Raw genomic sequence first — 12,614 nt, 5'->3', positions numbered from 1 at the left:
CCTCTGCTTCCCCAGGTCGCCGGACACTCCTGTCCCACTCAGCTTGCTGAGTGCGGAGTGGGGGCGGGGCCGTTAAGGTGCGGGGCCCACGGGGGGAGGGGGGCTGCCGCGGGGGAGCCGGTCAATTCGCTCCGCTCTCCCCGGCGGCGGAGCCAGGGGCGGCTTCTACTGCCCTAGAGGCGGGACGCGGTTCTCCAGATGAGCTTGCTCCTGGGAGGCGGCGGCGGAGGCGGCAGGGGCAGGGCATGTGTTCCAGGGAGCTGCTCCATTACTTCTCTCCCCTCGGCCTGGCTTGGGGGCGACCTCTGCCGCCGGAGATTTGCCTGAGGTCTGACTCCAGGTAAGCTTGCTCCTGGGAGATGGGTGCGGTGCGGTCAGGGATCTGGTAAGTTGGTGGCTGCGGGGATAGGGAGGCTGCCCCGGGGTAGCTTGTGGATTAGCTCCATGTCTGCACCACGTGGCCTGCAGGCGGCTTCTGCTGCCCCAGGTCCCGGGACACCTCTGTCCCACTTTGCCTGCTGGGGGCGGGAGGCAGGGTAGTCAGGGTGCAATGGTGGCGGGGGTCGGAGGCCTGCAGCGGTGGAGCGGGCCCATTTACTCCCATCTTCCCCGCGGCTCGTCCTGGGGGCGGTCTCTGTTGCCCTGGGTTACGGGACACGTGTATCCTAGTCAGCTTGACCCCGGGAGGCGGGCGTGATACGTTTGGGGTGGTGGAAGCAGCGGCGCGTTTTCTTATGAAGCTGGTCCATTTGCTCCCATTTCTCCTCATGGTTTGCCCTGGGGGCGGTCCCTGATGCTCCAAGTTCGCCGGACGTCCATCTCCAGGTCAGCCTGCTCCCTAGAGGAGGCCACTGTGAGGTCAGGGGGCAGGAGCGGTGGCTGATGCGGGGGGATGGGGATGTATTGGGGAGTTGGTAGATTGGCTCCCGTCTGCGCGATGGCCTGGTGTGGGAGTGGCCTCTCCTGACCCAGATCAGCGGACACACCTGTCCCATTCAGCCTGCTGGGGAGGGACTCCCTGGGCGGTGCCTTTAAGGTGCGAGGGTGGCGACGTCGAGGGTAGAGGGCCTGCAGGGTGGAGCTTGTCAATTTGCCCTTCTCTTCCCCGCGGCCAATCCTGGGGGCGTCCTCTGCTGCCCAAGAAGCCCGATGCCCATCTCCAGGTCAGCTTTCTCCTGGGAGGCGGGCGCGATGAAGTCGAGGGGAAGGGGCAGCCAGCCGTCGCAGCTGCCTAATGGGGCCACTTCTTCTTTCCCCTGACCTGGCCTGGGGACGGCCTCTCCTGCCCAAGATTCGCCTGACACACCACACCAGGTCAGGTTGCTCCTGGGAGGTGGTTGCGGTGAGATCAGGGGGTGGAGAGGAGAGGGTTACTGCCTATTGCGAGCTGGAGGATACCTCCCATCTCTCTGGAGGCCTGATGTGGGGGCGGCCTCTGCTGCCTCTCGTTCCCAGGTCACAAATCTCAGGGTCATATTGTCACGGGGGTGCATTAAGTTGGGGGGCGGCGGGGTGATGGTGAGAGTATGGGGTCTGCCTCTTGGGAGCTAGTGGTTTAGCTCCCATCTCCCCAGCAGCTTGGCCTGGGGGCAGCCTCTGTTGCCCCAGGTTGCAAAGCACAGTTTCTCTGACAGCTTAGCCACCGGAGGTGGGCAGGATGTGCTGAGGGGACTGAGGCAGCCACCAATGCAGCAACGGAGGGGGCTGTCCCTGGCAAGCTGGTCAATTTGTTCCCATCTCTACCTTTGCTTCCCTAGTTTCGCAGGACGTCCTTCTCCAGTTTATCCTTCTCCTGGGAGGTGGGCTCAGTGCATGCAGCCCAAGGTCTGGGCTCTCCCCTTAGGAGGGGAAGAACTCTCTTGTTCTCCTTTGTCTTTATTCTTCAGTGAAGGGGTTACTTGGCCCAATTCTTAATCCTGAGAAAGTGTAGCCTGTGTTATGGAAGAGCTGCTGGACAGTGTGCTTTCTAGGTGGGTTTTCACATCAGCTGATGCCCCAGGCAGACAGGAAAGCTATTACTCAGAGCTTCTTAGTGTGGAGTTGGGGGATGGCCCTGCTGTCCTCACCATACTTTTTAAAAATATGTTACTTCCCTCTTTTTCCTAGGTGACATTTTAGGTTATTGGGTCACAGATTGCTGGCACACCCATCCCTGTTCTCAAACATCTTTTAAACTTGGGTGAAGTGATAAGTAGGGGAAGATGATTTACTGAAAGGTAAGAATACGTAAATTTGCATTAAAGCTACCTTCTATCAATCTTTCTCAAATGATTTTTGTCGGATTCAAAATCAACGACCTAGTGAATGTTGTACTCTTGTGTAAATCATTGATCTTTACATCACATTTGTTGAGTGGTCAACGAGATTTGTTTAGTAGATTATTCCTGAAAGGAAAAGCTCAGGCTTTTGATAATTCCTTGTCTGATGTTACCCAGGCAGTCACAGTAGAAAACACAGCTGATATAAAAGTCCCTCACCTGCCTGAACTGCAAAGATTCAGGGATTACCGATTCCTGAAATGCAGGTGACTCTTGATGATAATCTGGGGGATGGTTTATATGATCAGATTCTTCCAGTCCTGTAAATGGGTTCCGTGGCCCCAGCCCCAGGAGAACTGGTCATAAGGGCCATATCGTGAGGGGTGGGATGGAAGGCAAGGTGTAAGAGCTGGAATCACTGAGATTCCACACTCGCTAAACACAGACTCCAGAGCCTAGTTGTTCTGTTCTGGATTTGAGAGTTTGTTCAGACATGATTCTTGCCTTTAAGGAGTCACTGCCTGGGTGGAAGTAACCTTTACATAAATCTGAGGAGGATGGAAATTAAGTAGTTGGGCTGTTATGGTTCTCAGTGTGCCTAGGCTCGCTCTTCCAGGCACTCATTGGACTAACGAGAGTCATGTTATTCACTCATTCACTGATTTATTACCCTTGAACTGATCATTTGTCCCACAGTAAGTGAAACAAGGGATCAGGAACCTGAGTTTTGTCCCCTCTCCTATCACTGATTGTATCTGTCAGTCGGGCGCCCTGCGTATGCATTGTGAAATGGTGGTATTTCTTGCCCAATGGGGCTGCACTGTCAGTTCTGAGAATCAGGGGAGACACGTGGGTAGGAAAGCACCCTGACACACATGGCCCCCCCACCCCGTGAGACAGCATTGTCGATGCTCAGGTGACCCGATGTAGACCGCGCTGCTCAACCTGAGCATGGTTAGTGATCTTGGTGGCTATGAAAATACAGACTACCGGTCCCTACCTCTGGAGGCTCTGAGGGTGTGTACCCCAGAATTCTGCATTTTTAAAAGGACTTTAATTCTGGTGAAGATGATCTGAGTGTCCCACTGAGAAACACTGGTGTTCGAGGCACCAATATTGAGGATTCTCAGGGAGCGATGTCTTTTCAGGATGGTCCTAGGGCCCTCACTTGAGACTTTTGCCTTGGGTTTAATTGTATGTGTTCAGAAGTGATGTCTCTCACTTCCAGTGCTTGTAAGCGTGATCTGTGCAGGGATTTACTCTCAGTAGATGGCAAAAACTATGATTCTTCAGGTCACCGAGCTAGAGTGTGAGCGATCTTTTATTTTGGTGTTCTTTATAGCAATGCAGAGTCTCCCGAGAAGAGATTCAGACTTAACAGCTTTGTGTCAGACTTTGGAAGACCACTGGTGCCCAAGATGTTCTCTGGCAGGACAATGATGAATCTAGGTCCCTCTTTCCCTGCTACATCAATGAAGTGGACCACTTGGACAAGGCCAAAGCTGGTATCTCAACCATTGCCCTTGACAGTGATATTCGGCTCCAGGAAGCCTTCAGATGCAGCAGGTGGCCAGAGGAGGAGCTGAACAGGCTCATGAAATGTGACATCCCCAACTTCATCAATACAGACCAGAACTCTTCCGTTGGGGAAGATGATCTCCTGATTTTGGAACCACCGATTGTTCTAGAAAATAAGCCATTTGCTCAGACCTCACACAAAGACTTGAATTGAGAAACGTGCTTTGTCAAGTGTCTTTCTGAAGATGTGAAGTCTGTCTTTGTATGGCAGGAATTGCCCTTTCACAAAATTGTATGTGTTTGTGTCTGAGAGAGGGAAATGGAGACAGACAGAAAGACAGAGACAGAAGAGAGCCCCCTCAGAAGAGAGCTAGTTAAGGTGAGTTTTTGTGCCTTTAAAAAAAATTTTGGGGTTTTGGGGGGAACAAAGTATTTACACTGTTTCATTCTCCTACTTGGAAACCTGGCCCCATCCTCAGTGTCAGTGGCCTTGAATGGGGTTGGCACGGTGCGTTTCATCTGGCGCTGTCACTACCACGCTCTGCCTTTAGCATGTTCCTTTGCCTGTCAGGGCTGCCACCCTTTTAACCTTAAGGCTAGGAGTCTGGGGTAGATGATCCATCTCAGCTCTGCTGTTTTGAAAATTCCTGATGGCAGCATAAACCAGGCCCTACCTCCTGTCTCTTGCTGGGGCACCCCTCAGGTCTGTGCCTTCTACTCAACCCTTTACTGAGCCCAGTTTTATCAGGAGCCCAAGTGCCTACCGGGATGGAAGGGGACTTGTCTCTCGTGGTCACGGTGGCCGACATTTCCATTGGTTGTGCTGAAACAGCTCTTCTGAGATCCCCTGGCCACCCTTGCTCAAACCTGAGGACAACACTGTCGTTTCTTTCCTAGGAGGAGGATCAATGCATGGTGCACTTTATGACAATCCTGTCCCCAGGAATGCACGGAAGTTTTTCAGCTGAGTGAGGGGAGGTGCCTCTGTGTCCCTGTGTCCCTGTATATCTGTCTGCTCACACTACCCTGCCACCGGCTACTGAGCAAGAAAAGTGCTATTCACCATGCTGTGTGTTTTGCAGATGTGTAGGTGATGGTCGTCTGGCTCGTGTGTGTGGGCTTGGAGCTGGGATGTTGAAGGGCTTATAAATACCTCATCAACATGTATTCAAGGTGGCCTGGTGCCACACAGACTTGATTCATGAAGGCAGCAAGCCTGAACACTGGTTTGGAAACAACTTGGTTTTGATCAGTCACACTGCATGCATGACTCACTGCTAATCTCTGGGTGGTTTTTTCATTTTAGATTTATTCACCCAGTGTCTTGCTTAAGCTGAAAAATACTTTTATTTCACCAGAATATTCTCTGATTCTTTGTTTTCACACATCCAGTTTTTTAATTCCTTTAAAAATTGTTCTGTGTTTATAATGCCTCCTGATTTCTATCATTTCTAGTTTCCCTGTGGCCTGAGCCATGCACCAGATTTTATGTAGGAACTGTTCCACCAAAAGGAATCCCCTCGCTATAATATCTTTTGAGGAAAGTATTATTCTTTAAGACCCTAACTCTAATTCGTAGAACAAAGCATGGAACATTTCTTGTAGTTAATACATGTTCATGCAAAAAGAAACTTGATATTTTCATTGAAGAATGTTGATTTTAATAACTTTTACTAATGTGAATATTATTATTCATAATTTAAGTAACCAAATAAAACCACAGTTATTTATTATTAAGATTAAAAACTATTTACATGGTCTCTCAATTAGAAGACTGAAGTGTATTTAAAAATGGAAAAATACCCATGATGACACCATCTTTTTTATTAACTAAATATCAAGAACTGTGCAGGGTTATGATTTGGCCACCTGCAAGCTGCCAAGTTAGCATGCGGTAGTTTGTGGATGCTGCCAGAGGACAGGACACTCCCCCAGGATCAGAGACATAGGACTTCCTGCCAGCACAGCAGACAGCCAGTGGTTCATGTTCATGTTGGTTCCTGAGTTCCTTTCCTATTGCTGTTGTAACAAAGGACCACAGACTCAGTGGTTTAAAGCAATACACATTCATCTTCTCACTGTTCTAGGGTGCAGAAGTGCAAAGTCAATGTCAGTGGGCTAAAACCAACGTGTGGCCAAGGCTACATTTCACACCGAGTCTCTTGAGAGGGATTCATCTTCCTACCTTTCCCAGCTTGCATAGGTGCTCATACTCCTTGGCCCAGGGCCCTGTGTCACTGTGACTTCTGCTGCCACTTCACATCTCTGTCTCTGACCAATCTGCCTCTCTCCTCTAAGGACCTCTGTGATGACGTTTGCTTTCCCACAGTGATCTGCCATCCCAAGGTCCTTGACAGTCACACCTGCAGAGTCCCTTTTGCCATGCACAGTGACATATTCCCAGGTTCTAGGGATCAGACCATGGACATATTGGGGGCCATTATTCTACAAAGTTCTTCCCTTTGGCTTCACTGGTTCTTGTCCATCCCACATGCAAAATGCATCCACCTCATCCCAACACCCTCCAGAGTCTCATTTACTACACCATCAACTCAAAGTCCAACATGTAGTCTAAGTATTATCAGCTCAAAAGCCTAAATATTTTCATCCTCATCGCCTAAGTCAGGCATGAGTGAGACCCTGGGTGTGATCTTCTTTGCTCAAAATCCTGCAATGGCTTCTCATTTCACACAGTGAAGAAGCGAGAGTCCTTATGGTGACCTTACAGGTTTCCTCCCCCTCCCCAAGCTGAGCTCATCTCCGGGTTTCTCCCTGGCTCACTCTGCTCCAGCAACACTGGCCTCCCTGCTGGCCCTTGGGGACATCAGACTTGCACCCACAGGCCTGTTGTCCTGGCCGGTCTCTGTCAAACACATATGCTGAAGTCCTAACCGCCAGGACTACAGAACATGACCCCATTTGGTAATAGGGTTGTTGCAGAGGTCATTGGTTAAGAAGAGGTCATTAGGGTGGGCCTTAATCTAGTATGACTTGTGTCCTGATAAAAAGGGGCAATGTGGACACAGAGACACGTGTACATGGGAGATGACGTGATGAAATGTGGAGAGAAGACGGTCGTCTCCAAGCCAAGGAGAGAGGCCTGGACCAGCCTCTCCCTCCCAACCCTCAGGAGGAGCCAGCCCTGCTGACACCCTGCCTGCAGACTCCCCTCCCCCAGGGCTGTGAGACAGTGAGCCCCTTTGATTCCTGTCACCCAGTGTGCGGTGCTGTGTTAGAGGAAGCTCAGCAACTAGCACCCCCTTCTCAAGGTCCTCAGTGAGGCCAGCTCTGGCCATCTCATTTTAAACTGGAAACTGCCTTCCCCTTGTCTCTGCCCCAGAAACCCCCTCTCCCTGATCATATTATTTCTATCACCTTCTAGAATACCATATATTTCACATGACTGTCACGACTGTAATTTATGTTCTGCTCCTCCTCAGTCCTATAGGGACAAGGATCCTTATTTGTTCACTGACGGACCTCAGGTGGCTTGACCAGTACCCGTGGCACAGCAGTCAATACAAATTGGCCGGATGGAAGGAGGGATCGTTCCTTACATTCACAGGTGAGTGAACGAAGATTCCGGGGGATTGAGTGTTTCGCTCAGAGCTGGTAAGTGTCAGGCCAAGGTGGGTTTCAGGTACCTATGAACCTGAGGAGGGCTTGAGTGATTCCCTTTTCATTGATTAGTATTTCTCAGGTGTCTCATTTTCTGGCTCTAACTTTTGACTTCTTTCTGTTATTCTTCTAAGCTTTCAACCAGTTTTAAGTTTTAATTCTGCTTTGTCTCAGGTAAACAAATGAAATTTGTAAATCTTTTAACTCATTATTTCATCTAAATACAGTGTGATTAGTGATGATGTTGTATTTCTGGCATCTTGTTTTGTGATATCTATTTGCTTTGCTCTGCTTTTCTCCTTCCTGTTATACACCTTGCAGTCATGGTTAAGGGCATGGCTTCTAGAGACAGCCTATCCGGGCTTGGTTCCCTCCCTTGATAACCATGTAACCAGGATATGTAAACCCTTTGAGACTCACTTTCTTCATATACAAAAAGTGGTACTATCCACCTCAAAGACTGTGAGCATTAAGTGATAAAATGGATGGAGAACTTAGAATAGTGACCGGCCTATTTTGCATTCTTCATTTTGACTCCTTTATTTTTATTCTCTTTTTAAACAATTACTTTAGAGATCACTGTTGAATTTTAATGAACACCCTAGATATTGAAGATTAAAATGTTACTTAACCCATACATTGAATTTTATATACCAAATGATATCTGTATTTTGTTTCCATAAGTTCTGTTTAGTTCTATAAAAAAATTGATCTGCTTTCTTTTACATGATGTCCTGATTGTTCATTATGTTACATAAGATTCATTTTATCTTTTAGTGATTCAGTCATACTTATTTTATGCTCTCTCTTAGATTGTTTCATAATTTTAGGCTCTGGAATATTAATCAGCCTGTGTTTTCCGGTGAGCTCTTTCTTCCCTGTGGCACTTATTTCCTTCTGTTTATAGTTGTGTGTCTGTGTGTGTGTAGAGTTGTGGGAGTTTCTCTATAGTGAGTACAATTTTTTTCCTATGATTGTCCCTTATATCCTGGTTTATAAAATTTCCCTAGAGAACAATTTTGTGTTGCTTATCCTAAGGCTCCAGGTGATATGATCAACCTTGAATTATATTTTTCAGTTTGGGAATTCCGGAATCTTAAGTGGAGTATCAATTTGGATTCCACATTCATATAAAGCAGGGGCGTGGAGATTAGATTTTTTTAAGGGAGATTTTTTTTTTCCCTAGAGAACCGGCTGTTTCACCCCTTTCCTGCATGCACAGGTGGAGAACTTTGAGTCTTCCTTTCAGTGAAGAGGCAAGTCATCCAATACGTTTTATGCAGAGGTTTCTATAAAGGAAGACTCTTCTACGTCTGATATGGACCCTTTTTCCTAAATGGACATTGTATCCCTATTTATGTGCAGATGTAAACCCCTTCCCTCCAGGGTGCTGTGGCATCAGCTCACAAGATTACCATTTTGGCGTTAAGTGTCCTCTTTTTATTGTCACCTGGGATCTTCTCTCTCCATAGTTATCTCTGTGTTACTTTTGTTGTTGTATTTTATCCGGCATTACTGAAAGGTTTACTTAAAAGGGATCCTAATTAGCTCTGTTTACCTGTTTCCAGAGCTGAAAGCTTCAGTTCTAGAGTATCTGTTTGATTTTTCTTAAAAATACATTCCAGTATATTTCTCTGGTGAAAGTCTTGACCCTGTTATTTGTTCTCCCATCATTTCCTTATTTTCTTGAATATATTAAAAGTGTTTTATAGCCTTTATTGGTAACTCTGATGCCTACATCACCTGGGGGTATGCATCCTTTGTCTAATATTTCTTATTCTCATTTTATCCATCATATAGTCTTGACATGTTGCATGTCTAGAAATTCTTTATTACATGGAAGACATTGCAAATGAAAAATCCATATCTTATCTTCCGTAAGAGGTTTTCTACCTTCCCGTTAGGCAGACAGGGTGAGGGACTGATCATGTCACTCCAATAAGGCCCTGAGTTGCGTCGACAAAAGTGCCTTTTTTCTTAAGACAGCTTTGAGGTATACTTGGCAAAATAATTTTCACACATTTAAAGTGTACAACTTAATACGTTTTGACATAAGTATATCCCCAAGGAACCATGACCACATTCAAGACAGTGAACATACCCATCACCCACAAAACTCTTCTCCTGCATTTTGTTGTCCCTCCCTCCCTCCCCGTCTATTCCCCTGGAAACCATTGATCTGCTTTCTATCACAACATACTGGTTTGCATTTTCAAGATCGTTGTATGAATGGATTCATGCAGTATCTACTCTATGTTGTCTAACATCTTTCATTCAGTGTAATTATTTTGAGAATCATCTGTGTTGCTGTATTAATAGCTTATTTTTCTCATAGCAGAGTATTGCTTAATGCTGAGTTTTTCCTGAATAGTTTATTGTGAACAGTGTTTGGTTAGACCATCCTTTGTTTCTCCATTTACTTCTTGATGGATGCGTGGGTTATTTCCAACTTGAGCTATTATAAACAATATTGCAGTGGAATTTAGTTACAAGTCTTTTTATGGACATACACGTTTATTTTCTAAAGCATCAGATGAGAAATATCTGGGTTATATGGTAGATAGGTGTTTACCTTTTTAAAAGAAACTGTTAAACAGTTTTCCAAAATGGTTGTGCTAGTGTAAATTCCTCGTGGTATGTATCAGTTCTGGTTGCTCTACTTCCTTGCCAGCACTTTGTAAGGTCGGTCTTTCTAATCGTATACATTCTAGTATATATGTGAACTAGTATCTCACTGTGGTTTTTAAAAGCATTTCTATAATGACTAATGGCATCTTTAATCAGCATCTTTTCATATGCTTATTATCCATCTGGATATCTTTACTGAAGTGTGTATTCTGGCCTCATTCATTCATTCATTCAGATGTTTGCATTATTATTGTGTTTTGAAATGTTTTTATTCTGGATCAGACACAAAGAGAGACCTTTACCAGATATATGATCTGCAAATAGCTTCTGTCTATGGCTTGTCTTTTCATTTGCTTAGCAGTGTTTAGAAGAGCTTTGAAGAGTCTTCATTTTTGTAAAGTTCACTCTATCAGTTACTTTTTAAAATAGATGATACTTTTGGTGTCATAGCAAAGAAATATTTGCCAAACCCAAGGCCATAAAGCTTAAGCCTATGCTTTTTCTCCTAGCTGTTTTATAGTTTTAGATTTCCTATTAAGATCTATGATCCACTTTGAGTTAATTTTTGTATATTTTGTGAGGTGTGGATCAAAGTTCATTTTTTTTTTTTTGCGTATCACTGTCTAAAAATTCCAGCACTACTTGTTGAAAAGATCCTTTTCTCCACTGCATCCTTTTTGAGAATCAATTGTCTATATAAGTGTTGGTTTAGTTCCGAACTTTCTATTCTGTTCCATTATTCTATTTTCCTGTTTTACAGCAACAGCATACTTTCTGATTACTGTAGCTTTATAAAAAAATTCTGAAAATTAGATAGTGTAAGTCTTCCAACTTTGTTTTTCTTGTTCAAAGTTGTTTTGGATATTTGGGATCCTTTGCATTTTTATATGAATTTTACATTCAGTTTCTAAATTCCTTACATCCTGTTCTACCAAAATTCCACCCGTCTTTGGCCATCTCCAAAGCCGCATTTTCAGAAGTCTCTCTAGATCCCAGGTGAAAGGAATTTCTCTTTCTTCTGTGCTCCATTCACATTTCATATTATTTGATTACATTTATTCATATTTGGCTGTATGTACTTGTCTGATCTTTCCAGCCATATGGTAAACTTCTCAAAATTAGGAATCTTGACTTGGTTCCCTATATCTGCTGAGAAAACTAGTTCTATGCTTTGCAGCAGTGAGCCCTGCAGTAAGAGGTATCTGCAGCACACATCTAGCTCATTGCTTGCATATTGTCAAGAAATCCTGCAGATTTAGAATTGTTTATTGATTGTTGTCTCCAAGACGTCTCAGTCTTTTTTTATTTCTATTGCTACTGCTGCAGTTTCAAAGAACAATGGCTAATTATTTTCCAAATATCAAAACATACTGTAATTGAGTTGTGATGTAAATTATGTGCTGCTGTGTCTTAAAAACCTGCTTAGTGTTCACAGGTTCCTTCACTCATGGAAATTTTGGGAGAATGATATATCCTTAGAGATAGCACTGCTGACTTTGGCGACCTGAGCAGCAGTATCTGAACTCACTCCTGCTGTTTTTCTAGTGTCCCATCTAGCCCTCCTCCAGCCCTCCATGGGGGGACATGCAGTTCTGCCCTTGGAAAGCCTGTTGCTTCTCAAGAAGAATTCCCTATGAAAAATAATCATGTCCTTCTTGTGGGGACATTCAGTCCAGTGACCTGACAGCAGGGGAAAATGTTTAGTCTGCTCTTGGTAGAGCCTAAACTCTTCCATACATATTAGAAGAAAATCCAATGAGGAAATTATGTTGGCATCTAACAAATCAGCATAAATGTCTGATGAGGAAGATCAGCTTCCCCATCCCACTCAGGCATCATGTTGATGTGACACTCAACTTGGCTAAAATTTTCTCCTCTGTGCAACATAAGTTTCAAGACATTATGAATGGCTTTTTGTTTTTCTTCCTTGGTCTTTCCACATTCACTGTGTCTGGTGAGATTATATGAATCCTGCTTATTTTCAGCCCAGCAATTACCCTTTTTAAAGGATCACGTGTTTAAAAGGCTAGTGGACAATTTGTTAGAAGATAGAATTCCTTAGATTTTGGTCCTGGAGTTGAATCTTGGTTAGGGGTGAATGAAAATTCCCATTAAAATTTTAAATTCAGTGTTACAAAGTTTTAAAAATAGTTAAATATTAGTCAATTTCATTAAACACTTTAGCAGTTATTTACTTTTAAGCCTGTTTCTGGGGCAATTTTGCAATGATTCCCTCTCTTTATTGATTCCCTCTTTATCAGAATCCTTGAGAGGCCCTTGTCATCACTGTCAGTATCATCATCATCATCATCATAGAACTGATTCCTCTGGACGATTCTAGGAAAATAAAGAGATCGGTGGAGTTATGTGTAGGTCAGTGTGTGCATATACAATAAGAACAGTTATCAGACATTAGATGCAAGATATCCACTTTATTTAGAGAAGAATGTGGTCATGAAATCCTGATGTGGTGAATGAAGGTAGCAGTGGGAACAGAATAGTCAGTGGAAAGGAGGAGGAAGTGAGCGAAGCGGGGAGCATAGATCCTTGGTTAGCCGATCATCAAATTGGTGAGAATGAGGGGAGTGTGTT

General features: G+C 44.7%; 2 long non-coding RNA genes across 4 annotated transcripts; both read left to right on the top strand.

Annotated features, from left to right (window-relative positions):
- The first annotated feature begins 752 nt into the window (after window positions 1-752).
- On the top strand, window positions 753-3,830 carry LOC140692891 (uncharacterized). Of its 3 annotated transcripts, XR_012068495.1 has the most exons (4): window positions 753-825; window positions 1,143-1,314; window positions 2,107-2,216; window positions 3,601-3,830. It is a non-coding gene; the product is annotated as an uncharacterized lncRNA (long non-coding RNA). The 3 variants fall into 3 exon arrangements; XR_012068494.1 differs by lacking the exon at window positions 753-825 and having other exon boundaries at window positions 1,083-1,314; XR_012068496.1 differs by lacking the exons at window positions 753-825; window positions 3,601-3,830 and adding an exon at window positions 2,436-2,492 and having other exon boundaries at window positions 1,083-1,314.
- A 65-nt stretch (window positions 3,831-3,895) lies between these two features.
- On the top strand, window positions 3,896-7,341 carry LOC140692890 (uncharacterized). Its single transcript, XR_012068493.1, has 3 exons — window positions 3,896-4,155; window positions 4,674-4,862; window positions 7,217-7,341. It is a non-coding gene; the product is annotated as an uncharacterized lncRNA (long non-coding RNA).
- The last annotated feature ends 5,273 nt before the right edge of the window (window positions 7,342-12,614 follow it).

This window comes from Vicugna pacos, unplaced genomic scaffold, assembly GCF_048564905.1.
Source record: "Vicugna pacos unplaced genomic scaffold, VicPac4 scaffold_18, whole genome shotgun sequence".
NCBI lineage: Eukaryota > Metazoa > Chordata > Mammalia > Artiodactyla > Camelidae > Vicugna > Vicugna pacos.
This window is presented reverse-complemented; position numbering and strand designations above follow the sequence as displayed.